Source organism: Lonchura striata, chromosome Z, assembly GCF_050655825.1.
Source record: "Lonchura striata isolate lonStrDom1 chromosome Z, ASM5065582v1, whole genome shotgun sequence".
In the NCBI taxonomy this organism is placed as follows: Eukaryota; Metazoa; Chordata; class Aves; order Passeriformes; family Estrildidae; genus Lonchura; species Lonchura striata.
Window position 1 is genome coordinate 82,372,708 of NC_140740.1, and position 22,739 is coordinate 82,395,446.

The window sequence follows — 22,739 nt, forward strand, 5'->3', positions numbered from 1 at the left end:
ACTGAATAACAGCTTATGGAGAAACCTGATAAGAAATGTAAAATGAAGACAGTGCCTTTGCCCTTCTTGTCTTCTTTTGTAATCTTAAGCAGTAATCTTAAGCAACCTTGACACTTTGAGACCTTTCTTGAATCTAAGCATAAAAGTACCCTTGGATTTTGTCTGCCTTTCACCTTTTAAATAAACTTTACACCAATTGTTAGAAAAACTTCAGAAAGTCAGCTTAAGTATATTCCAAAGCAATTTGAGCCACTTCTTGTGCCAACACTCTGCTTTTCCCCAAATAATATTATTCTTCCCCTGCAGTTTACAGATAGTGAAGATACCCTCTCCAGTCTTTGCTTTACTAAGCTAAACAACTCCAATCCTTCAGTCCTTTCAGCTCGGGCAGGCCTGTTTCATCACCATATTTGTTTCCAATTTAATTTCAGTCTACTTCAAGATTGCTGCCCAGAACCAAACACAAGAATTCATCAGTGTCCTTGTGCAGTGCTATTTTCTTGCTGTTACTCATAGACTTTCAGTCTCAGTTGGTTTACATAGAGAACAGCTAAGAAAAAAATTAGCACTGACAATACTAGCCTTCTGTGTTAACAAAGAGAAAAGCAGTAACTCCTCCAAATCATCTTATCGTGCTATGGGACATTTCTGCAGATGAACAAGCACAAGTGTTGGGAATCAGTCACATACTCGTTATGGGCACTTCAGAACACCTGGACTGTGCTGCTCATATATGTATTTTATTGGCCACATCCTGTTTTGGGAGTCCAAATAAAGCCCATGTCTCAAGTTCTAGCTGTTGAGCATAGTCTTTTGATCTGGAGAGGGTCTGGAGATGGGCTGCCTCTATGGCAGTTTGTGTCTTTTACATGACTCTGGCTCAAGATCCTCCTGATAGCAGCACTGCAGCCTGCTGCCAAGCCATCTGGTTCAGTCTTCTTGGACATCTCTCAATGGGACCCTTCTGGTGAGCTGTACTGCAGAAGGAACTCTGGATAAGGACAGTGCCTTGCACAGTAACTATGCTTCCCCTTCTGTCCTCAGCTGCTGCTTCCATGAATGTCCATGCCTTCCTGCTCTTCCTTGCTTTGCCCTCCTGCTTGTGCCTAGGCTGGGCCAAAGTCCCAGTTGCAGGTGCATGGCAAAGCACTCACCCTTGCAAATGACATTAGGTGATATAAGAGACATCTAAAAGGTCCCAAGATATTTGTAAGCAACATTGACAATCTGAGGATGTGTCAGATATTTGCATTCTGAAAAATGGATGTTTCCCTCTGAGCATCAGTAGCAGGAATAAAAATATGATAACAAAAGAAGTCTCCAGGGTGACCTTATGTCAGTGTTCAAGTATGTAAAGGGGGTTTATAAGAGAGATGGGGTCAGACATGTTATTAGGGACTCTAGTGTTAGTGTAACAAACAAAAACAAAAGGGTTCATGGTTTTAAATTAAAAGACTGTAGATTCAGACTAGATATATGGAAGATATTTTTTATGTTGAGGATAGTGGCACAACCTGAACAGATTGCCCAGAGAGATGGTAGATGCCCCATCACTGGAAGCATTCAAGGTCAGATTGGAAGGGACTCTGGGAAACCTGATCTAGTTAAAGATGTCCCTATATTGCAGGGAAGGTTAGACTAGATGATCTTTAAAGGTCCTTTCCAAATCAGACTAATCTATGATGCTAAAATTTTATGATTTTATGATCACAGAATAGAAAGGCATTTCCTTCAGGTGAGTGTTGACAGGACTCTACATAGCTCTGATGGATTGCTAAATATTCTCTTTTTGGAAAGGTGGGAATACTGTGTTACAGATAATTCAATATATAGATCTAAAAGCTAAAACCTGTATTTATTACCTTCAGTTTCATGTATAGCCATCTGCCACACGTTCTTCACAATGAGATATTCCCACCCTGCAAATCTTTCTGCTATTTTGTTATACTGAATTAGAACAAGGGATCAGTTGGCTGTTTCTGTGTAATTTGGCCCGTGGGTGTTCAGTGTACATATACACAAGAGCAATTTGGTTAATGACTCATGCTTACTGCCCTTGTGTTTGAATATGCTGTTGCACCAAGCAGATGGAGATCACCATGAATACTGTTTCAGAAAAAGACCCACCACCAGACTTAGTGTAGTGGGAAAGGTTTATTCAAGTATTGATGCCCTAAATCCCGGAGTTTTATTTGCCATGTCTTACTGGCACATTATCTACTGCAATTGTTAAACTTCTCTCTTAAGATGGATGCAGAGAAAACTACTCCAAAATATTTCCTCCAAAGCACTAATTATCATACTACTTACCTCCGATTTTTTGAAGGAAACAGCATACAGTTCCTGAGTTTCATGTCACAAATAAAATGCAAGCATGTTTTGAAAAGACAAATGTTGTCCCAATTTAATTTTCCATTCCTTTACACTATTTTGAGAATTAATTTACATGCTTCAGATCACGCAAAAAGCATGGCAGCTGGAGTAACAGCATTATTTGAAGTAAAGCTGTTTAGCAGTTTTTCTCAAGGCACAATGCCCTTGTCTCATAAACTAAAACTACAGAGGGAATAGCTGCACAGAAGGAAAATAAAACATACCTGTGGAAAATTGAAATATGCAATTTAACTTGGCAGGGCTTATTTATTTGTCTTTTATTGGTGGCTAATCTCTCAATTACTAGAACATACTTTCTATCTCCAGCTGCGCCTAACCTTGTTTTGGCATGACCATAATTAACATTGTTAATTACACAGTTCTGAGTTGAAATTAAGTACTTAGGTTACATTCAGCCACTGTCTTTACTGTCACCTCATGAATACATTATTAGGGGAATAACATTTCTTTGACTATAAATACAACTTTTATCTGCATGCTTTCTCTTAATAAAATTAATTTGGTATTTATATATTTATCTTATTAGAAGCTATATTTATAGTAAATTGATCTTTCAGGTCAGTTTCTGATTATTCTCTTGTTATCAGATACTGCTGTTTTGTTGGCATGTGAATTAAAAGTGACACTGTTTAGCAGACAAGATGGTCAGGAGCAGAAGGGAGGAAAAGAGGATGTTTTGGTATGCAGTGGTGAAATTAGTTAAGTGTGAGGAATCAACTATTGCCCTAGTCCACCCATGAAAGGCACAGCCAACACTTAACTTCTGAGGTAAATTCCTGTAAAGTTGACATCTTGATATCTAGCACTCATTCAAGGCCAGATAGACTGACCTGATGATGAAATTAGGTCTGCTGATTTAATTTGTAATGCATCAGGGGTCTGGGTGTTGTCCCATGCTCTAGAGGTGGTTTGTCACCTGATTTCAAAACAAGTTCCAACTCTGCTTTGGGCTAATGGAGAAGTATGTTATCCTGACATCCTGACAACCCTTTGCAGGTTGTCACTTTTCCCATACCCATTTTTCTCTGAATCCTGGTCCATGGGCACCACGTCTTGGCAACATTTTTAACATTTATTACCAAGATGTTGCCTCAAAGCTCGTCACAATCTGGTGCAATTAAAGGGTTGGATCTTCCTGTCACTCAGCTCTGTGGGAAGTGTGATATTTCCCCGTTTTGCACTAAGCTTAGTCATTCCTCAGACAGACAGGGAAAAGGGACATATGTTCAGCTCTGTGTACCTGAGATAGCAGCCAGGGCTCCTCAGAGTCAGAGGGACAGATGGGCTCAGCCTCAGATGCTCTGTTCTGTCCCCTGAGTGAGCTGAGTGTCTGCAGTATGCACTGTGGGATGGAGAGCAGGACATAAGTCTGCCCTGAGCCCCACTTACTATGGCCATTATTGTGTTTTTGCTGAGACAAAGAGCCTAAGCTGCTGAGAGGTGCAACATGAGATTAGTTCCTCCAACTCCAGCCTTTAATTTTTTATTTATTTCTCCGTCTCTGCTCAGAAGCCCTGGCCAAAAATTCAGTGCAGTGTGTTTTCTCTCAGTACTAATGCATCTGTGATAGTCCACAGGAAAGGCAGTTCATGATGAATTGTTTCAGGGTTAGGTCTTCCAGCATTTTCCTTTGTCTTTGCTAAGGGCTGCTGTATAGTGCACTGTAGGTCTTCCTTGGGAGTACTCCTGAGGTGTGGAATGTCTCCAGTGGGTTCTGTGCATACAAGGCAGAGTTCTTGCTTCCTGAACTACCATATCCTTAGATTTTCTCTGTTAGCAGAATTGGTCAGTGTTGTTGGGACCAGGGACTCCATATAAGTGCAGATCTTTGAACCTACCTATTTCTTAATGTCTTCTCAAAACAGCTATAGTGAAATGTAGCTTTAATAAGTGATGTGGCAGCTGTTGGGTTTTTAAGCCAGATTTTAGAAGAGATTTGTGTCAGTTTCGAAGGGTGGGTACAAATATGCTTAATGACTGTGGTGTACAAATGGTAATATAAAGCTGTGACTTAATGCAGAGAGTTCTCACATGAGAAATGAACCAAAAACTCTTGAGGCTGCCTGAGAATCCCAGTATTTAGTGTATCTGACAGACACAGCTGCCTCTGAGGAGACAGAACCCAAAGCCTTGTTCAGAAACATTGACCAAGTGATTACAGAACATATCCTTGGACTGCTGCTTTATGTGTGAAGGTTGAAACCCATTTGTCAATGGTGTTAGAAGACTTTTAAGCTATAGGTACTATTACAATTTAGGATGGAGGGATTTTTGTGAAATTCTCGCACCTGTCTTAGAGGTTTGATTAAAAATGTCATGTCCCAACTCACAAAATTACTCTGCTCTAAATTTCATCAGAGATTCGTAAAAGATGACTTTCTAAAACAGTTGCGGTTATGTTGCATAACTCATTAGCCAGAGAACTGTACAGCATAAGACTTTGCCAGGTTTCTCATGGACTTCAGGTATTTGTGAGGGTTGGACTTCCAATATCTGTATTTATATTTTTTAACTTACCCTTTTTTCTTTTTTTCTCAAACTTTTAAAGCCAATGGGACTCTACTTTTGAGTTTTTGAAATATCTAATAAATCTATATGCTACAAAAAATATTAAGTTGTGATTCAATGCTGTGGGTAGATATTATAACTTATCCAAAAATAATATGAGAAAATGATGAGAATGTCCATTATTTTAGGGTGGCCAGTGAGCCTATTAGGAAGCAGTTCCTCAAGAGAGGAGAGGTGGAGGAGATTGACTCAGTTTAGTTCTACTAAAGTGTTCCTTATCCAAGCTAGAAATTGACAGCAGCAATTCCATCTTTTTCTTGTGATCACACAGCCAGAAAAAAAGCTCAGGCTCTGTTGTTTCTATTGCACTATGTGGACCCTTGGGGCTTTTCAGAAGTTGCCTGCAGGTGCAGACCTTGAGAAGTGTGACAGAATCCACTCAGAAAATGATGACTGCAGAACAAGTACATCTCTCTCATCTTGGGCCTGGTCCCTGACAACTCATGATCTACATGATGCATGGTTCTTGCAGTGGAGGAGTGGCTGGAGTTCTCCCAAGCATGTTTCTGAGCTTAGGGAGAGGATGATTTATAGTCAGAATATCTAAATCTGTAATGGGTATTCATTGCTACATGATGTGGTTTATACCAGTGGGACTTCACATGCAAAAGTAGTTTGATGTGTCACTAGATGTTTCTGATGGAAAAAAATATTTGCAATTAAGAGACCAAATTTTCAAGCCCTTTTCCCCAGCAGACCTTGAACTCTGCAAGGTCTCAGTTCAGAATAATTTTGGATCTTCAAACTTTCCCCTACAAATACCCATTATGTTTGGTTGCTTAAGGAATAAATGAGGACTTAATTAGAAATATTTCCCTTTTTAAGCTATCAAAAATACCTCTATAAAAGATGTGTGCTAACATTTTATAGTGAAAATGTTTATGTTGTTGTGTGTGATACTAAGAAAGTTAACCTTTGTTTTGTTTAATTATGAAAAACACTTCTAGGATGCAAATATTCAGACTACATGGATTTTGTTACCAGAGATGGTGGCTTATATCTGGGATTCCCAGTCATGGAAAACCAGTTATCTCAATGCTGTCAGCTATGTAGGCAGCTGGTCTTTAGAAAACACAGAGCTGGTGCTGCTCATGTGGTAATGGCATCCAGACTCAAGCAGAAGGGACCACTCCTGTGCACTGCTTGCAGGCTGGAATGATCTAATATTCACCGTCCATAAGCATCAGCTGAAAAATATAGCTAGTGGATAAGCCCTCTGCAACTTATAATTGCTTGTCTGCCTCAAATTCAGTGGGAATGAAAAGAAAAATGACAGCACATGTCCCCACACCTTCTAAAGGAGTAGAGGTGTCTGAAAATTTGACTGATTCACTAGCATGGAAGGACCAGCCAACAGAGCTAGTGAAAAGCAGGTTGGCTCATGTGTTCATTTGGAGACCTTGCAGCCTGGGAGGGAGGCTTTGGTGCTGCCCTGCCCTGCAGACCTGGGTGGCTTCATAAAGTGATCAGGGCTGCTGCCCAACAGGTACTGAGAGCATCCCTCTGGGCATGGGGCTGGCCCTGGCCCTGGCACATACAGGCTTTTTGCAGACTGGGCTCTGGGTAAGGGCACTTATCAAAGGAAACCTTGTGCCACTGCCTCCTCTTGAAACTGCTGTTATCCCATTGGGATAACGTTGGCTGAGTGCTGCCCTGCAGTAGTTGTCTGAGATGGAAGTGAATGTAATTCAGTGATTACTGCAGCTATTTAAGACACAGAGAGTAGAGGAGGAAAGTTAACAGGTTAAGTTATTTCTTTTCAGAAGATTTATAATTGTGGGGTTTTTTTTTCTCTATTTTTCTACTGTATGAAGAAATGAAGAAGCAGAAGGGAGTCTAGCTCAGGCTGTGCTAAAGAGGTATTTGTTTTCTCACCCAGCAATGTTGATTAAGCTGGAGACAGGGAAGTGTGTTTATTTCCACACTGCTGTTCCAAATCAGTGCCACCTGCCAGAGGATTGGACTCTGATAGATTTCTGTAACACCATAAGACACAATTCTTATATTGATTCTGCAGCCTTTTCTGTTGACAAATCATCACCATGGTGAATGTTTTTCATTGGCAGAGTAAATAGGCTGATACTCTCCCGTGTTGTGAGGTCAGATAGGTTGAAGTAGAAATTGCCAGATTTAGTGTAAAGAGGATGCAGTTACTTGGACCAAAATGCTGTAGGTATGTAATGCAGGCTGCTGGGCAGTGAAGTGTGGCCCTTGACTGAGCACTGTGAGCACCTGCTAAACTTCAAACTGTGTGTGGAAGTACTGCCATTCAAAGTAAAAGTCTGTTCTGACTTTTAGATCAGATGTCTATTATTTATGGAGTTTGATTTACTGCAGTAATGGATAGTAGGGTTAGATATTTCAAAATCCATTATACTTAAATCTTGGACATGATTACAAAATTTTTTTTTCTTGTTTTGCCATCCACAAACAGTTGGGTTGGATGTTTGCATTGCCTCACTCTTGAGCTGGTAAAGTCAAATGCTTAGCCTGTGTTCTTCCCCAGAGAAATGTTTTTGAAGACCTGTCTTTTTATAGCACTGACCTGACGTAACTCTGCAGTGGTGTTGACAATTCTCAGTAAAAATCATACTGACCATGGCACTAGGTGATTTTTTTTTTCTTTATTAATATGTTTTTTGAAAGTGATTTTCGCTTAGGACTGGACAAATAAAATTTTATGAGCCAAACCTTTCTTAGAAGGAGCAAATATTTTAAAAAAGATTTTGCAAGTGACCTATATTAAAACAAAAAGATTTAATTAGGGTTAACTATTCAGAACATAAACAATTCTCAGCAAAATTAAACTTCTCTTGCATCATCTTTACTTATTGCATTTTCATTACCTTTCTCTACTACCTGAACAGAAACTAAAGGCCCTGTAGAAAAATACAAAGCATGGTAGAGAATGATCTGAAAACTGTCCACACTGTATTGTTAAAAAAGCAAAGGAAATATTGCAAGCTTATCTACAGCTTATTGCAAGCTATAGAACAAATATAGAATTTATGGACAGGTTTTAAAAAGCAGGAAGCTGCTGGAGAATAAGTTTCTCTGTAACCAAGTTCCTGGTAAGGCCTATTAAGAAATTCATAGAGCTGAGTGTGGCTGGAAAATCACTGTTTGTTGCTCTCTCTGTGTTGCCTCCAGGTCAGAGCATGTTTCCTGAACTTGTAAGATCCAGGCTCTGTACCCTGACCCACAGGACTGCCCAGTCTCCATTTCCTGTTCTGGTGTCTGACCAGTTCAAAAGGACCCATGAAGGAAACACAGCATGTCAGACTCCAGGGCATTCACTTGCTATCGTCTGGTTTCCCTCTTTTTTTTCCCTCTTTTGCTGTCATCTTAGAACATATTCAGACTGAAATGGTAGGTCCTAAACTCTTGGGGCTGTTTGGAAATACAAGTGCGGGTTTTCTAGTTGCATTTTTTTACCTTCAGATCACACAGAATTTCCAATAAGTTTACTATTGTTCAGGCCAAAAGCAGAATTTGAGCTTCAAATTTCCTCTGAGCCAGAGATACCTGGTTGCAGACAAATCTGCTTAACACCCTGTATGTTGGAATGGAAAGCAAGACTATTCTCCCTGAAAACAGCTTTGCTTATTATTCTGTGCCCCAAAGCTATTTTGGCCAGTGGAAAAAATGGTCAAACAAACACAGTAGCATTTCTTCTCATTTTGCACAGAATGGAATTAACAAGAAAAGTTCAGAGAAAGGAAGAGTCTCTAAACTGAGTCCCATTTTGCTTCCATTCTACCTCTCTTTAGGTTGGAGAGCAGTCGATCCAATATCTTGTGTCTTTAGTCTATGTGGTTTTTTTTAAACCAAGAATATGCTTCTGTTTATCCTTAAGTGTACTTTCATGCAGTTTGGATGCTCTGATTTTTCAGTCCATGCTGCAAAACTGTTGCAGGGAGCCAAGTTTCCATTCCATGGTGAAATAACCTCCTGCAGCTTTTGCTAAACATTGCTCGTATCCTGAACACATTTCTTCCACCACGTACTATTCTTAGTATCATTGTTCTGTGGTAGCATCCCCTTACTTTAAGCCATTTTCTCACTGTGGAAAACAGAACAGTGATCTGAATGCCTATGTTGAGCTTCCTCATGGATATAGATGTCCCCAGGTGCACCCTTTCTGCACAGGAAAGTGTTGCATGGAGCAGACCACTCCAGTCAATTCTGCAGCCACAAAGTGTGGGTGGATATGGCTGGTGACAGCAGGCAGGTCTTCTCTTCCTTGAGATTAAGGAATAGGTGCTTTTCCCATGGCTCACTACCTGTATCTGGTAACTGGCATTATGGGAAGGGATAAACACCACACAGAGATGGGAAATAGTAATTTGTGTTTGCATTGGCACACTTCAACCAGATTGATAAATAGCAATCACACAGCCCACCTGTACAAGGCATGCTTGTATTTTTTATCTAATGCATTTTCTATCTAATTTTCACTCCTACACAGAAATTAGTAACCTCAGAGTCCTTGTGTACATAAGCTGGTTTTAAGCCACTGGGAGATGAAGGAAGGGAGAAAAGTTTAGAATTGTGAAGATTTTAATAGTGTTTTAATGTTTGTAGGGTGCAGTATAATTTCCTTTTCCAACTATTTAATGATAAGGACTAGAAATGTTTTATTTCCTAATGGAAGCATGGAATAGGTCAGGTTGGTAGGAACTACAGTGAGTCAGTCATCTGGTCCAACCTCCCTGCTCAAGCCAGATCATCCTAGAGCACATGGCATGGGTGTCCCTCAGTGAGGGAGACTCCACATGTCTGATCAGCCTGTTCCAGTCCTCAGTCACACAATAAATAAGTTTTTCCCCAAGTTCAAGTGAGGCTTCCTGTGCATCAGTTTCTGCCTGTTGTCCCTTTTCCTGTTCCTGGGCACCACTGAGAAGAGCCTGGCTCCATACTCTGACACCTTTCCTTCAGATACTGACAGACATTGATCTCATCTCACGTCCCATCTCAGTTTTCTCAAAGATGAGCAGGCCCAGCTCCCTCAGCCTTTCCTCATGGAAAAGATGCTTCAATCCCCTGACCATTTTTCTTGCCCTCCACTGGACCTGTTCCAGGAGCTCCATGTCTCTCCTTGTCCTGAGGAGCCCAGAACTGGACACAGAACTCCAAATGTGCCTCACCAGGGCTGAGCAGAGGGTCAGGATCACCTCCCCCAACCTACTGACAATACTCCACGTGGATGTGAAAGGCCAAGTTATGGACACGAAAAGTGAGGTGTAAGATTCTGAGTCATGTTCTTTGCTAAAACTATTTTGCATTCTTACATTTGAATTAAGAGTCTTCTAAAATTCATAAGGAATTTGTATCTGATTATCCATTTATTGGAGCCCTAGAGTAATTTTTGTATTACTAGAAAGTAAAAGCTTTGAAATTCCTTCAGTACAAAGAAAAAACAGTAAAAGCCTCAGTAGGGAAGAAATGTGAAAAAGTCTACGTCATCACTACAGTATTTCTATAAAATTTTGAATATTTCATGCACAGAAGTGAAAGTCACTTGACACCATGCTTTTGAAAAGAAAATTGCTCTGGAGTATTTTGCAACCATCAACACTGACAACAGCATCTTCTCAGAGAATGGGCTTTTATCAGCTGTGAGGTGGTAAGAGAGCTCAGCTGGCTTAAAATAATGAAGACATAGTGTGTGTCCTTATGGCACTTTTACTGCCTGAGATTTAGCAATAATTTTTTAAAATCCATTCCTTCTGTTTACACCACAGAATCACAGGATCAAAGCACTGTGTTCCTTTAAAGTAAAAAATAAGCTTTTCATTTCTGTTGGCTAATTCTTATTTAGTGCTCAGTCATGCTTCCTTCCAGAAATTCTACAGAAATAAGGTCTGGTTCCTACTGTTAGTCATGTAAGATTTTGTGTAGGCCCAGTTACTTATTTGTAATGTAAGCCTCAGTAAGAAAACACCTAAGAATGTGACATAAAGTGGAAGACACTGGCACTCCCAGATAAATGTGAAGTACCAGTCTGAATATTTTTGTCCTATCAGAATCAGAACTTGGAGGTTTTGCTGCTTTTAGGAGAGGACTGACTCCAAGAAGGAAGTCTTAGTATGACCTGTCAGCAGTACATTAAGATCACAGAATCACAGAATTAACCAAGTTGAAAAAGACCTTTGAGATCATCCAGTCCATCCTATGACCTAACACCACTGTGTCAACCAAAGTGGCACTAAGTGCTGCATCCAGTCTTTTTTTAAACACCTCCAGGGACAGTGATTCCACCACCTCCCTGAGCAGCCCATTCCAATGTCCAGTCAGTCTTCCTGTGAAGAACTTCTTATTAAAGTCCATCCTAAACTTGCCCTGGCACGGAAGGCTTGTGGGAAGGCCATGACTTCTTGTCCTGTCACTGGTTACCTGGAAGAAGAGGTGGACTTCACCCAGGTACACCCTCTTCTCAGGCAGCTGAGGAGATGATAAAGGTCACCCCTGAGCTTCCTCTTCTCCAGGTTAAATACCCCAAGCTCCCTCAGCCACTCCTTGGCCACTTGGGTTATAAACCCTTCACCAGCCTTGTTGTCCTTCTCTGGACATGCTCCAGCATCTCAACATCCTTCCTAAACAGGGGGGCCCAGAATTGGACACACAACTCTAGATGTGGTCTCACCAGTGCCAAATGCATGGAGCTTGTCCAGCTCCCTCTGCAGAGGCCTCCTACCCTCCAGCAGATCAATAGTCATAGGCACACTCAACTTGGTGTCATCTGCAAATTTGCTAATGGTAGGCTCATCCCTGGGCAGTGCCACTGGTGCCTGTCCCCAGCTGGATGCAGCACCACTCACCTCCCCTTACCTCCCCTCTCTGGGCTGGCCATGCAGCCAGTTCCTAACCCAGCACAGAGTGCTCCTGTCCAAGCCGTGGGCTGCAGCTTTTCCAGGAGTGTCCTACGGGGAGATGGTGTCAAAGGCATTGCTGAAGGTCAGGCAGACAACATCCACAGCCTTCCCCTCATCCATCAGGTGGGTTACCTGGTTTTAAAAGGAGATCAGGTTGTTCAGGCAGGACCTGCCCCTCCTAAATCCATGCTGGCTGCATCTGATCCCCAGGGCATTCTGTGGGTGCTATGTGATGCCACTCAAAATGATCTGTGCCATAACATTGCTGGGCACCAAGGTCAGGCTGACAGGCCTGTTGTTTCCCAGATCTTCTTGCCCTTCTTGTAGATGGGTGTCACAATGGCCAACCTCCAGTCATCTGGGACCTCCCAGAGCCAGGACTGATGGTAAAGGATGGGACGTGGCTTGGTGAGACCTTCTGTCAGTTCCCTCATCACCCTGGGTATCCCATCTGGTCCCTGGGAGCATCTAAGTGGCTCAACAGGTCACTGCTTTCTCTTCAGTTACAGGGGAGGCTATTCTTCTCCCCATCTACCAGCTCAGGAGGCCAGTTGTTCTAATTTCCTCTAGTATTTTCGCTGTTCTGTGTCTGCCATGTTTGGTAAAATCTGATGTGGAGTCCAGCACTTTAGGCTCATTTCTGAAACCTGGCGACCACTTCAGCCATGCCTCTTTTCCTGGTACTGGGAGCTTCTTCACTGTGCTGTGCATCTTTCCCATACCCCACCCTCCTGCAGATGGGGAAGCAAAAATCTTTTTCTCTGCTACTTGCTGTAGAAGGAAGGCTGGTGGGAAAGGTCTATTCCTCAGTTCCAACTGAGGAACAGCTGATGTGCATGATGCCATGAGTTCCAGCCAACTGCTGCATAGAAAGGAATATAAGAGCAAACTTTTATCTATGTGGAATCCTATGCAGTAGTCACTCTAAATGTCCAGAATATCTTTTCTGGTTGTGTTAATTTTCTGTTTTGTAAACAGCCACAGGTCATGTCACAGTTTCGTTACCCTATGCCTTGTGCAAGGCAAAGTAGGAATAAATAGGTTGACACAGGTAAGAAAGACACTGAATCAATACCACTAAGAGGTAGGAAATAATGGTATAAGTCCAGATGTGAGGTGTTAGTCAGAACTGAATTAGCAGACAGAAGGCAAATGGGTTACTACTTCATAAATATTTCAAAGTGCTTGATGAAACTTTTTTATTTAGCTCAACAGCCATATATAGTTTTGAAGAGAGGCTCTCCTTAAAACAATAACGGTCAATAACAAACCTCTTGAATTTATTGATGCATTTGGTTGTGGAAGTTAAAAGGCTAGTATCTTTGCTGTGGCCCCAAACTGAAGAAATGCTGAACTGAATGTGAGTAAATGATTATGTACAAGGAACAATCTTCATCTTCACTTCATCTTTCACTTACTCACTTTACACTCAGTAGTTAGCTCCATTTCAAGTGTATTGTCTTCTGTTACTTTTTGTCTGGTTAAGTTTAGCTATAAAGTAAGTATTTCTTCTTTAAGATTCTTGAAAATCAAGTGAAAGTTCTCCTTTCTTTCATCTAATATTAAAATTAACAGGGAAAAGAAAGAAAAGTAGGTATCTTATTCAGGACATGAGTGTGTCACAGCATGCATTAGTCCAAAGTAACTATCTGATGTTCTGGAGCTGTTTTCAAAATTTTTCATGAAAAAAACTCTTCAGAAAAGTTGTTGCCTTCTCCTTTAACTCTCTTTCTTTATAGCAAATTTGAGTATGAACTTGATCTCCAATTATGTAATAAATAAGATTGTGATGTATTCATGGTGTTGTAAAATTCCCAGAATCTTCCTGCAGTAGACGACCAAGAGATTCATGTCTATTTTCCTTTCATATTAAATGATAAAAGAAGAGTGATTGTCTTAAACTAGATTTTCTGATTTTGATTTGATGTGAATTACTAGGAAGCTTGCCAGGTCAAGATACACATAAAAAAAATTTTCTTTACGGAAGACATCGTATCACTAGATATACATAATAAAACCATACCTGATTAGGTGAGATTTTCTGGATAATTGTATGCAAGAAGCTTGCCTAAATCAAAGAAAAATTAAATTGTTTAGATTGGAGAAGACCTTTAAGATCATCAAATCCAACTGTAGGTCTGGTGCTGCCAAGTCTGCTGCTAAGCCATGTCCCCAAGTGCCACATCTACATATCTTCTAAATACCTACATGTATACTCAGCCACTTCCCTGGGCAGTTTGTTTCAATGCTTTACAGCCCTTTCTGTGAGTCTGACATGGCTTAAAACCCCACACATTTAATGTGTATAAATTGACCTAAAGTCCCACATTTAATGTATTGGTGATGATACATTATAAGGATGGATTTTAAGTGATCAGTTTTAAGAAATAAAAGGGACTGATATCTGGGACTTTTTTCTACCACTTGCATCTACTTTTCATTTACATTTGTTTGTGGAATCTGTTGCTGAAAGATTTCATATCACTTGTGATAGTTGGTACAGTGAAAACAAAGTAGTGGATGGTAGCTCTTGGATGGACCCACCCAGGGACAGACAGAAGTGCTTCTTGACTGGTCAGTGTGGGGCCAGCAACCTCCATGCAACTTGCATTTGATACTAATTATGTGCCTAGATAAATGGTTGTGATTTACCTCAAGAGTTGTCAGCTGATCCTGGCTGAGGATTTAGTATATGAAAATATTTACCTTATTTTTCCTAACCTAGGTTTCCCCTTCATTTGGACCTCTAGACAGAGGAAAATGCCTAAGGAGTGGTTTATTCAGTCATTCAGATTCCTATTGCTAGTTCTCCTTGAATAGAAAGTCCTCAGTGGTCCTGGAGACCTCAGCTGGCCTTTAGGCATCTCCTTCAGCAAAATCATTATGGATTTTTAGGTTATGCTTGGACTTAAGTGTTGTGTCACTTGGGTAGATAAGAACAAGCTTTTGAGATGGTGCACCCTGAGGCCTGGATGCACAGTGTCAATTATTTTCCTGAGTAATTTGTGAACACTTGCCCTGAATCCTTTTTGTTTGCTCCATAACACAACTCTCCTCAGCTGCTAGTATCCTGAAAATAAAGGCCACATTAGAAAGACTGTGGCACAGATGTATAAACAAACAGAATGGTTGTAAATTTGAAGCTTTTAGTTTTATTTGTATTCTCCAGAAGCTCCACCCTAACCATGTTCTATTCAGTGACTATACTTACCTATATCACAGTCTTTTATGGACAGTTTCTTTGCCTAAAATACCAAAAGAGAAATACAACATTTCTTGGCAACGAGGAAATTAAAAATTCAAAAGATGTCTGGATCTGGTGCTGAGTAATGTGTTTTAGTGGCTTAGAGGTTACAGTGGTCGTGCTGGGTTGCCAGGTGGACTGGATGACTCTGAAGGTCTCTTCCAACCTTAATGATTCTATGATTCTATTTATATATAGAATATCTTCTTTCCTTTGGTAAAGAACAAGATAAACTAACATGCTATTGTGTTAAATTTCCCACTGCCTTAAAACACTGTTCCTTGATCAAATTTATTTATATTTCAATGAAGTAAGCATTAAAAAAGTTTGGTTTTCGCCTGTTGATGATATTTGAACATTGGGTCCACTAATGAAAAAATTGGTTGGAATTAGAAATGTTAATATTAACAGCTAAAAAGAATGTCAAGATTGCAGTGTGAGTTGGAATTATTTTTGTTAGTCTGAATAAAGCTAAATACCATACAGTGTTTAAGGAGACCATAATAGATTAACTTTTTTATTCAGTCCTATTAAGAAAATAAACAGCATTTAAGTAATGAAAGGAGACAAATTGGTGCTAAAAAGGGAATTTTAAACAAAATACTTCTTTAAGAGTTTTACTGATTCATGTTAACTTCTGAGAATTGTTTTATAGTATTTTTTTACGGAGACATTATATAGTAGCTTTTACTGTTAATGCAGAATAAAGGCTCTGGGCACAACAGAGAAAGGATGGGTTTGGTCATCACCACTGGGACAAAAGGGTCCCAAGTCTGACCTGCAAAGGTGCCAAATGCTTCTTGTATTGCTTTGAGCAAAGCACTCAAGCTCATATTTGTCAAGAATGTAAGCATATAAAAGATTTTTATTTGTTAACACTTGAGTTATTTCATTAAATGCAATTTCTCTTTCTAGAAAATACATTTAGGGAACATTAGCACAAATATTGGCCAAAATATTTTTCATAGTTTAGGGGAAAATTTCTAAAAAAAAAAAAAAAAAAAAAAAAGGAGATTGTGAAAGCTATGTTTATGTTATCTGTTGCCCTGCTAATGAAAATTTTCAGTTCTTTCCCCTCTTGGCTGTTCCAGTCACAAGCTGCCATCCATTGTTTTGTTTTCACTGTGGCAGCTATCACTACTGCTATGAAATCTTTCAGCAAGGCATTTCACAAGTAAATGGAAATGAAAAGCAGATGTAAGTGGTATAAAATCCAGTATTTTCATTGTCAAAATCTGTCAATATTGTTTGTTATTTGCTAAATGGAGGTATACATTTTTTTTTTCTACTTCCAACACAGATCTGTTATTTCTTTATGTAAACTCTTTTTTATGAAATTATCACTAGGTCAAAAAAGGGAGATTCAACCAAAATGCTTTCATTAAAAAGCTTAGATGAAGATATAATTTTAAAGAACAAAAAAAGAAAAAGGTAAAAATTGCCTCTGAAATGCCAGAGATTCAAAGAACTATTTAGATAAGAAGCTAACAACAAGCTCTGCTGCAATCTGTGCACAGAAGCTGCAGCTGCAGGAGAACCTGCTGGCAGTGGCTAACTCATGCAGTTCTCCATGGGGAAGTTCTCTGTGACAAGATTTGAGCAGGGAGCAATGTTAGCTCTAAATTTAGGAACAGTGTTTGCTCTAAATTTATCTCTGCATTTTAATGGGTTTAATTCCTGTTATGGGAAAAGAACAAATTAGCATCTTCATGAAAAGCAAACTAGTGAAAAATATTGTTCACTTTTTTATTTTCTACCTCACCTGTAAAATCTGCAAATTGATGGTTAATTTAATTTTACTTTACTTCATTTTCTTCACATAGATATTGCACCTCTTTGCAAACCATCTTCCACTGAATGTCATGTTGTGTTTATATATTTAATTCAACCCAGTATGTGGTTCTAAAACCTCCTGATGGTGTGTAACACTTACTGAAAGTTTACCACCTGCAGAAGATAAGTTTATTTAACCCCTAGGGAAAATATTTTCAGAACTAGGTAGTATTGTATATTAATTTGAAAGTACTTTTTTTTTTTTTTTTTTGAGATGAGTTATTTTAGTTTCATTGCAATGGACATCACATAAAATCAGAATGGGTTAGGTTATATTGTGGTCAAAGGTTTTGTAAATTTTAGCATGAATTTATAGACAGCACTGATTTTTAGTGGGAACAGCACTGTTTCTCAAAGTTATAATGATTCCTTTCCATTGCAGGAGGGTTGGAACTTTAGACTTAAAGGCTTTCCTCCAACCCAAAGCATTCTGTGATTCTGTGAGTTTGCATAATGAGAAAATAGCAAGGGGAAAAATGCAAATAATGTTATTCTGAAGCTTGCTCCAACAAACTGTGCAGAAATAAACAGTTTTGATATCCATGAAGTTCATTGAAGTATTTATTTCAAAGTTGGCACCTCATGTGTAGAATTGCATTTGGGTTTTCTGTCTCATTAAATTCAGGAGAGATTCACAGCACTGGAAAACTTGTAAAATTTAAGCAACAAATGGATGTAGTTGGGACCCTTTTTAATCTTTTCTAGGAATATGCTTTTCTTCTCCCACTTTGGACACATGAGGACATTGATCCTAACATTTCCATCCCAGTGCTGGTGTCTTTTCCTATGAATCCAACAGAGGAAAAGATGCTAGGCACTGTATGTCTCAAATCTCCTCTTTGTCTAGATGCTTTTGAAGTTTTCTGTCTAAACCACCTTGTGCCAGAAACAGGGGGGATTGTGCCAGAACAGAGACTCCCTGTTCAAGTAAGACATTGCTTAAGACTTAGGAAATGAGAGAAGAAAGAAAACTAAACTAAGCAAATGAGTTCCCCAAAATAGTAATTGAAACAAGTTGAGACTTCACTCATAGAAGGTAGAAATAAAAACACACTTTGATCTGTCCTGAAATGTATCTTCCTGTTTGACATTGTCACCTGGGCAAAAATGAAGTAGTTCAGACATTTTGAAAGATCTGATTGTATTTCCTATGTAAACAGATGCTGTCCCATGCTTTAATTATCCTTGATAACTTTCCTCTCTAGAGCTCCTGCTTGTATTATCAATCTGTGCTTTGCTGTCAGTCACAAAAATATTTCACAGTGTTGCTCTGTTTTTCCCCAGATTATCTTTATGACAGTACTTCAAGTATTAAAAGCTATAAAGTCAGGCTTCATCTACACTGCGTGTCTGTAACGTATCAGGAAAGAAACTCGGTGAAATTGTAAATCTGAATAAAAGATATGGCAAAGAGGGGTATATCTTTCTGTGCATGCATGTAAGTAAACAAAGGCTAAAGTTGAAATTAAGAAGTCTTAATATAGGGTATAATCTGCTTTCTAGTGAGTTGTAGCTTAAAACTATTGTAGGAATACATTATAGTTAATTCCCTCCCTTTCTAACACCACTCACAAGGAAAGGTATTTGTTTTCAGTAATAAAAAGCTGGAAAACAATGATGAAATACTCAATGGAGAAATGTTGAAGCTTTCTATTTGTGGTTCTGGAACACAAGCCTGCAATCTTCACATGCACAAGTAGTGTATGTTGATACATATCTAGCCAGCTAGACATAATATTTTGTAGACATAATCTTGTCATGATAATTGTGGATATTTGGATTGTAAATACACACCACCAGAAAAAGACTAGAAAGACTAGAAGGCAATCAGAAAGGCTGTGGTAGTAAATTAACATCTGCTGCACTGCTAGACTGTAAGGCTCTTGAAAAGAGTGAGAACTGATAATAATTTAGAATAGCAGGAAAGACAGGCTTGCATTCAGCCTCAGTCATCTGTTTGAAATCAGCTAAGAGGAACTGACCAACCTCAAGGGAAGAGCATTTATTACCAATGGACAAGCTGAAAGTTCATCTGAGAATCGATGGGTTTGGTAATGTTTGCAGTTACTTTAATAATTTTTGCCTGTATGGAGTTAGTTTGGAGAGCTAATAAGAAGAGACTGAATACTTAAAAGTGTTGCATTCAATAGTCACCATGCAAGGGAATTGGCTCAGAGTATTATTTGACCTCCTGAAATTTCATATGTTCTCCAGCTACATAAAATATGAAAAATATCAATGGGATTCAAAATAGGCATTTAATTAATTGGTTGTACTTGGTAACATAGTCTCTTCTCCATTGTTCCACCTTCAGTATTGAAAGAGCAAAGCACAGAATGAAAAGTCAGGCAGAAGGGTCTGCTCTTCCATATCTGAGGCAAGGGTTTGTGTAGATAGTGTCATGTCTCCTCTTGAAGGCTAGGTGATATCTAAGGGCATCAATGGGCTGAGTGAGAAGAGCTGCAAACACCTGAGATTCATTCCACAGCAAATGCTGATAAATTCTAGTGTAAGATTTTGTAACATGTCACAGAATGAGGCATTCTATCAGAGGGCAGGGGAACATGAGTAATCTTGTGCCCAGCAAAAACCAGCTCCTTGGCTTGAGTTTCTTCTTGCCCTATTCTTTGAGGGGGTAGCCAGGCATTCTCTTTTCCATGCTGTAGGAACAGCAGAAAAAAATTTATTTGAGCATCTCATAATTTATAAGCCTACAGCAGCTTTGTGCTCCCAATAACATTGCTCTGGTTTCTCTCTGTAGCACTCAGATTGTTGCAGTAAAGTGGGTTGTAGGATTCAGAGCTGATGGTAGCTGGTGCTGCCTCTGGAGTTATTTCTGGAGAACTGTTGCTGGAACTTTTCAGTAACCTGCTGCTGAAATGGGCAGAAGTGGAACAAACTACCAGCTGCAAGGGAAAATAGCTCATTTCTATAAAGATGTTTTGCTTTAATTCAAGGGAGTGGTCTCCAGTAATTTGATTCAGTGTACCCTATTACCCTTCAGTGGGTGATGGGGGAGTGCTTTCACTGTAGATAAAGCGAGTAAGTCAAGGGGTTTGAGTGGATGGGGCTTAGGAGAGGCCTTATTGCAGTGTACCTCTTCCTCTAGAGGAAAAGAGGAGGGACAGACACAGATTTCTTTTTTGTGGTGACCAGTGACGGGACCTGATGGAATGGCCTGAAGTTGTATCAGGGGAGATTTAGGTTAGATATCAGGAAAAGCTTCCTCACCTAAGTAATATTTGGGCAGGGAAACAGGCTACACACAGAAGTGGTCATATCATCAAGCCTGACGGAGTTCAAAGAGTTTGAGCAATGAATTCGTTGTGTGATTCTTGGGGTGGTCCTGTACAGGGCCAAGAGTTGAACTCAATATTTGTGGGTCCGTAAACTCAGCATATTCTAGGATTCTGTGATCCATTTTTCTGAAACTATGTCATAACCATCACAAGGCTTTTATGTTCTTGTGCAATGGAGTACTGAGCACAAAATAAGCCCCTGTGACAGCTGTCTCTTTGCTATCAGTCAGGTGGGGACTAAGTTTTCTGTAGTGAGTGATTCTTTTTTAGTCTCTTTGAAGTTAGAATTGTTCAAGTTTGCAAAGAAAAATATCTGAATTCAAGTTTACTGAAACCATTGATATTTGTGTGCTCGTGGGGCAGAACAAGAACAAGTTGGTGTAAGGTCTTTAAAACAATCTTTTTCTTAACCTGGTGGGTTATACATTGTCAGCCCTGGGTGATGCTGATATACTAGTTTGAAAGCAAACTAGGAGGAGATTTTAATTCAGAACTCCAAGTTAATTAGAAAATTAAAGACAATAGTAGAGAAACACTGGCTTAAGGTGTCAAAGTCAGAACACAATCTGACACTGTTGGTCAGGGTGGTGGTGGCTCAGTCCTCCTGGAGTGACAGATGTGGTTCTGTTGAAGCCGTGATCCTGTAGAAGGCTCTGTCTTCCTCAGAAGGTCTGGTGGTGGTGATGCAGCTCTTGCCATCTGGGAATCCAGTAGATAGGGTGGTTCTGGTATTCCAGTTTCAGATTATATCCAGGTAGGAATGTTTAGTTCCTCCCCCTGTGTGGAGCATCATAATAATGTAATTTTATGAGTCATGCAATTGATAGCCCATTAGCAGAAGATAGACACTGCAAGGAGATATCAGGGATGAGTCATGGAGGAGATAAGAACACTGCCCCACCTGTTCTACCAGATTATGAAAATGGTAATAGAATACATACTTAGGTTACTTCTTACATTGTAACCTAAGACAGCTGAGTGAAGCAATGCTCAGAGGTTTGAGAAAGCCAGCGAATGTTCTCTTTTTTGCAGACAAACTGTTGTTCTGGTGCAATTTGTTGCAGGCTGCTTTCAGTGAGGTTTAAGGAAAGGTGCCCAAAGCACTCCTGTCAGACACGTGCAGAAAATAAAATTAAATTAAATTAAGAAAAAAAAAGGGAAAATAGGAAAAGTTTATTCAAAGGCTGATTGCTGAATAAAATTTATATCAGTCTGAAAGGAAAACTCATTTAAAAATGTGACTCTACTGAAGCAAAATGCTAGATGAGAAATCTTCTCTTGGAGCCCTTGCTACCATGAGTGAGAGAAGTTAGAACAGAAGCCTCCAAGTCATGGAGGACCATTGTCATATGCAAATACACAGGCATATCTAGGAGTAAAATGCAGGTGGTTTTGGTCCTTCCTGAGTAGGCTTATGATCCAACAATTGGCCAACACATAATTTTCTGCTGATTTCTTTCAGCAATTTCTCAACTGAGCTGAACAGCAGTTAATGGGAATGTGTGGTTGTGTATTTTGTGACTCTATTTACATTCCCAATATAACTACAATGACAGACTGACAATTCAGTCTTGCCACTAGCATCAGAATGATTACTAGAGAATTACTGAACCATTTTACATTGCAAGGAAGAAAAACGGTGGTGTAAAGATTCAATTTTCCACTGTCTGAATGACCCATCAGGCTGCAACTCATCTGCTTTCCTGAACTGCATGTGTTCCAGAGACTGCCAAGTACTGGAATGAGAGAAAGGTGATCCTCAGGGGAGAGAAGAGTGTTTCAGCATGGCCTGGAGGAATGCTCCTATTGTATAGGAGAAACAAAAACAATCCAAAACAAAACACAAAAAAACCCAACCAAACAAACAAAAAAAAAATCCCCCTAGAAATAACTCAAAAAAAACCAAACCAAACAAACAAGCAAAAAACCAAAAACAACCCCCCTAAAAAAAACCCCAACAAACAAATGAGAAAAAACCACTACCACAAAAAAAAAAAAAAACAACGAAAAAAAACCAAGAAAAACAAACCACCACCAAACAAAAACAAAACAAAACAAACCAACCCCAAACCTAAAAAAAAAAAAAAAAAGAAAGAAAGAAATATGTATTTATGTAGAACTGTCATTGCTGGTTTCTGTAGAAAGATCTCTGAGAGTGCCAAATCCTAACACTGAACAGCTAGAGGACTCTGCATCAGAAGACTCTGTGTTGGATAAATGTAATATTTAAGAACAGAATAGAAGTAGCTTCTGATCCTCCTCAGCCTTATTTTTTACCAATTTTGTGCAACTGAGCAACTTGAGAGCAAAAACAACTAAGCAAATGGGAGCAGATCTGTAAATGCCCATAAATTATACAAGTCTATGTAGCACAGACCAGAAAGTCTGCATGGTGAGCAATGTTCCATTATGAGAGTTTTCTGAGAGTCTTTTGCCTGCAGAGTTGGGAATTACTGCTGAGCAACAGCAAAACCTGTTTTAATTCACCTGGCACAAGCTGGCACTAGGTGTGGTCACATTGCTCTT

General features: G+C 39.6%; 2 long non-coding RNA genes across 6 annotated transcripts in view; one reads left to right on the forward strand and one right to left on the reverse strand.

Moving 5' to 3' along the window:
* Nucleotides 1-22,739, forward strand: part of LOC146763910 (uncharacterized) — a 242,467-nt gene that overhangs the window by 37,568 nt on the left and 182,160 nt on the right. The gene's annotated exons all lie outside the window — the stretch shown is intronic.
* LOC146763911 (uncharacterized) overlaps nucleotides 1-22,739 on the reverse strand; it is a 73,822-nt gene continuing 51,083 nt past the window's right edge. For 3 of the 5 annotated variants that reach the window (XR_014951713.1, XR_014951712.1, XR_014951714.1), the window contains exon 3: nucleotides 1-22,739. This exon is cut by the window's right edge. This is a non-coding gene — a long non-coding RNA (uncharacterized LOC146763911). The other 2 variants (XR_014951710.1, XR_014951711.1) reach the window with 1 other exon arrangement.